The sequence below is a fragment of the Rhagoletis pomonella genome, unplaced genomic scaffold (assembly GCF_013731165.1).
Source record: "Rhagoletis pomonella isolate Grant_MI unplaced genomic scaffold, Rhpom_1.0 Rhpom_scaffold_00012, whole genome shotgun sequence".
NCBI classification, from domain to species: domain Eukaryota; kingdom Metazoa; phylum Arthropoda; class Insecta; order Diptera; family Tephritidae; genus Rhagoletis; species Rhagoletis pomonella.
This window is the reverse complement of record NW_023458566.1, coordinates 24,688,591-24,693,892: the sequence shown is the minus strand read 5'-3', so window position 1 is coordinate 24,693,892 and position 5,302 is coordinate 24,688,591. Positions and strand designations below refer to the sequence as shown.

The following is a 5,302-nucleotide window of genomic DNA, read 5'->3' as shown; positions in this document are numbered from 1 at the left end:
TTTAAAAGTGACTCTCAGCGGTTCTACCTTACTATATTTTTATCATGGTTTAGAGTACAACTCCACAACAAGCTTTTCAAGCGCTTAGCGCTTTTCGGGCTTTCAGCAATAGTTGAATTGTGTAGCAGAGAGTCTGAAAAGCGTCAAACGCCTGAAAAGCTTGTTGTGGAGTTGTACTCGTGATACAAAAAAGAAGGTAGTTTCATTGTCACTTTTCGGGCGCCATATTAACTACCTGACAATTAAGCAGATTGTGACATTTCGTGCTGCCATACCTAATCCTCAATAATCATTTATTTATTGTAAAAAGGGTATTTACAAAATTAAAAGGAAATTAGTCTTCGATCTGAGCAATAAAGAGAATTGAAATTCATACATCACCATATTTGAAAAAACAACCAACTAACTTTTTCTTTGAAATAAAAGATCGGTAAATATGTTGTCCATCGGAAAAATTAGCTATTATTAAATTTGTTTATTCTAAAGCCTTTAAGGCTTTAATTTCGATGCATCATGCTATGATAGATGTTATTGTTATGGACGATAGGAGGTACTGCCGGTTGAACTGACACCCAGAGTTAGGAAGTAAGTAGTTAGAGGGTTGCCCAATGCCTTAAGTACAGTTCCCCAGAGAAAAGTCCAAGAGAGTCAGTTTTGGGGCCAGAATTGAAGATTCGATTATGTGTGATTCCGGGCTCAGTTTCAGCCTCAGGGAACTAAACATTATAGAATCTCTTCAACAAAGGTAAAGGTGGCGTACTATCCTGTGGCATTGAAAATACACGAGTGCTCAGATTCCTGCCGCTAGCAATTTCCGCCTTGCCCCACTCAGTGTTATAGCATAATCCGTTTCTTTTTGGTCTGCAGGTGGCCTTTAAAGCTTCCCCACGTATGAAGACACAAAGTGACGGTAAGTGCAGCAGTGCATCAAGAGCAGCGCCACGTGTTGTAGAGAAAGCTTCCGTACAGCACACGGCAGTAGTTCTTTGAAGTTTAGCAAGCAGACTTCCCACGCTCTTGATTGAGAATCTGCTCCATATGAATATGGTGACACACCCCACGATTTGCCAAAGACCTGCCTGCATTGCCAAAATGCTGCCAAATATTTAGAGGTTTTGTGTTCCACGCTAGATATACACGACAGTTTTGTATCTTGAATTACTTCTAGATACTTCACCTCGGCAGAATTCTGAATTGTGACTCCTTTAATGTGAGGCAATGAGACCATACAACCTTCTCCGAAGCCTGTTCCGGACTATGCTTTTATGACGAAATATCTATCAATACATCTTCTTCGGACTATTAAAAAAAAAGAGTTTTATTTTGTAAATTTATTTTTTTTGTTTAAAACGAAATGAAACAAGTAAGAAAGTCTAAGTTCGGGCGGAGCCGAAGATTAAATACCCGGCGCAAGTATTAAATATGTTTTCCACCTTTCCGAAGGCTACCGCTAGATGGTTAGCCGGGGTGTATAAATTTTGAGTAAATTAGCGTCCTTAAATTTCGAAATATTTCACTTTCAAGCATTTCTGAAATTTACCGTTATATGAAAAGCGGCCGTAATTTTAGTCCGATTTCAATACTTTTCAACTGTTTGCTTTTATGTGGCAAGCACAATAACCATACCGAGTTTGGTACAAATTGCTAGAACGGTTAGCGAGAGAGACATATATGTGATCATAAGTGGGCGGTGCCACGCCCATTTTCTAATTTTATCATACACGTAAACGTCTTGGTAAAGAATTGTTGCAACCATCAATTTCGAATAAATTAGCTTTAATATTTAATGATTTATGGAGGATTTCGTATTTCTCTAAATTACCGTTATATGGGATGTGGGCGTGGTTATTGTCCGATTTTAAAAATTTTCGGCCGTTTGGTATGCTGTGCCAGGGCCAACAACTGTGCCAAGTTTGGTGCAGCGGTTACCAAGATATATACATGTAACCATTGAATGTAACCAAAAAATTTTAATATTCTTATTTTTCATCCAACAATCATTGTAAATATCAATTTTGAGTGAATTATCTTCAGTAGTTACTAAAATATCGCAGTTTTCGTATTTCTGAAAATTACCGTTATATGGGAGGTAGGCGTGGTTATTGTCCGATTTCGCCCATTTTCAATACCGTCCGTCCTACGCCCAAAAGAAGTGCACGTACCAAGTTTCGTTAAGATATCTCAATTTTTACTCGAGTTATCGGACGGACGGACAGTCACCGCTTAGTCGATTTCTCTTTTCATTCTGATTATTTATGTATGTATACATTTGTCTATATCTATCTCGATTCGTTTTGCCTGTTACAAACAACCGTTATGTGAACAAAGTTATAATACCCTTGTGCACAAGTGCGCTCGGGTATAAAAATAATTTAATGAATTTGCAAGTCTTTCTACTAGTGATTTATTTAAATAAAACATGTGAATTTTAGTTGAAACATTTTAGCCGTTTTTCTTTGTTAATTTAGCCGGTCGGTCCAAAAAGTTCACAGGCAACACTGAACTCCAACGAAAAAACATCTAGAGGTGTGATATCACGCGATAACTTGCTGATGCTGTAGCGCTCGTTATTTACGGTTATGTTCTATCTGCGGCCAAATTAAAATTACTTTATTTGTCTCTTACTTTAATTCTATTTTGGGCTCGTTTTAAAAGTTTAATTAAATCAAGTTAGGAAACTTCCTTTTCCTCTTAAACGAAACCTGTATTTCTATAAATTATTTTTTACTTTTAAGTTCACATTGTAGTAAAAGCGAGTTTTTAGTTTTTTAAAGAATAATTTTATAACGCATAGAACAACACGCGAAATTAATCGTTGGAGGCTTACGGCCAAATCGTAATTACTTCCGGGATGGGACCTGGATCAAGATTATTCAAATACGATTTAGATTAGTGGTGGTCGCCGACCTGCGCGCGGTTAAAGCTCTTTCAAGCTTTCTATATACAATTCATAAAACCCTTGAAAGAGCTTTGCCCGCGAGCAAGCTGCTGCCCACTACTGATTTATATGGCAAAGAATATTTCTTTGAAATTTCAAGAGAGTTTATGTTGTTGCGTTCACATGCCACTTGCTGATTTGCTTCACCACAGTTTCCGTCAATTCGAAAGACATGACTTAGCCAGCGGAGCCGCTGAGTTTTAGTTCGCTGCACTATGTCTATGTCGTGATGAGCTGCATCATTAAATCGTCTGTGGTATGTCTATATATGTACAAACAATATATTTACAAATGTATATTTGTATTAAACGTATGATTTAGGAATATATAAAAATACATACTAATTTGTATATTTATGTATGCGAATAAAAATATTATGAAATACATATAGCATAGCGAATAGTTTTCTGATTTTTATAAATTTCAACAAATTTGTTAACGATTTATTTTGGAACGAATTTCCGTCATCCCTTGTAAAGTTTGGTTTGCAGACAAACCGGTTTCGGCATTGTGCCATCTTCAGTGTCATTTCTGAGAACGAAAAATGACACTGAAGATGGTACAATGCCGAAACCGGTTTGTCTGCAAACCAAACTTGACAAGGGATGACGGAAATTCGTTCCAAAATAAATCATCTTACCACCCTGTCGGAAAAATCAACCAACACCAACAAATTTGTTAACATTAAAAACTTGGACAGCTAGAATTTCGCGTAAATCATTTATTTTTGTCTGCTTCTGTTGTGTTGGTTTTCATCGGACTTTTTGGGTCCACTGGTGGTTTTCTTTGAGGTTTATTTGGTGCCGAAGCTGTTGATCCCGACATGGCTTGATTTGAAATTTGATCAATTCTCCGCACAGTTGGCGTGGGAGATGATGTTGATGGGGCAGTTTTGGGCTTGACTTCCGGTTGCGGCTGTGGTCCAGATAGTAAAACCTTCTCTAATTCGGGTAACTCACCAAAAATGCTGGTCAGAAACTGCAAAACTTCCTTATTATGGGCAGCTTTGTTGCCCACACTTGGTGCCGCGAGAGTACATCTTCCTTCGTATTGTATGCATCGTCTGAAATTAAAAATAAAAAAAACCCTAAAAGTAAAAAAACCCTAAAAATAAAAAACCCGGAGAACGTAAAATAATTTGTGTATAGGAAGTTGCGATACATCTTCCTTCGTATTGTATGTATCTTCTGAAATTAAAAATAAAATCCCCTAAAAATAAAAAATAAACCCGGAGACCGTAAAATAATTTGGGTATAGGAAGTTGCGATCCTTTGTTTTGTTATGTTATTTCTTTTAATTTGTCATTTATTTAATACATTAAGAAAAAAGAAATTTTTAATACAAGGAAAAAAGCGAATAATATATGCATTCTAGTTTCAAATCCAACTTATTTTTTGAGCTACATTAGAATAGCCACATTTTTTCATCAAGATGCGAGCTTATATCGACGCATTAAAGAAGTCTAATTTTGATTTCATTTTGATATAGAAAAACGATGGAAACGAAAAGACTACCTTGGATATTTTTTTTAATGCGAATTTTTAAAAAATAACTCCCAAAATGTTATTTAAGAATTGTGTCACATGAATAGGAACAGTAAGTACCATGTGTACCAAATCAAAGTTATTAAAAATTTAATCAAAACCATTTCAATCAGTGAAAGAATATTTAGGACTCTAAAAGAAGGAATGAACCAAGCAGACACACTTTAAACTGCAGGCGATCGATTGGGAAATGGAAAGAAATGCTAACATTGTTGACGAAAAACTTCAGTTTTGGTGTCTCTAACGGATTTAATACCCAGTAAATATCAAATCAAGCCCTTGATAATTTGTGCTAATGCAGGCGCTTGATGTCAAGTTGATATCAGTTTGACGTAGCTGGACTTAAGCTGAAATTAGTCAAGAACGCAGAACGTATACTTAAACGCAGTCTGTATACGCAGAATTTTGTCGATTACTGGAGCCCTTAGTGTTGCTTACTACAGTGTTGCCACTCATCAATGCCTTTTCATAAACTTGCCTTCTCAACTACAATTTTTCGTGCTATAATGGATGGACGCTAAATATAAACTACTTAGTTTTCAACAAAAAACCTTATTCAATAGTAAATTTCAAATATTTTAAACTTATTTTGTATAGGAACTAGAGGGCTGCATGAATCCATTCTAAACGGCAAATGAATCATTCATATTGAAATTAAATGAATGTGATTGGGTTTGAATTTTATTGAATTTAAATGAATAGCTTTGCTGATATGATTGTCGACATTACAATATTCAAACGATGTGAAAACAAATTTAGTGAATATGATGGAATTTTTTTTATTTTTATAAATCTAAATACCTACATTTCCTTGTATTTA

The 5,302-nt window shown here is 35.7% G+C and overlaps 1 protein-coding gene across 1 annotated transcript in view; it reads left to right on the top strand.

The window, feature by feature from the left end:
- Positions 1–5,302, top strand: part of LOC118748172 (polyhomeotic-proximal chromatin protein) — a 428,336-nt gene that overhangs the window by 26,596 nt on the left and 396,438 nt on the right. The gene's annotated exons all lie outside the window — the stretch shown is intronic.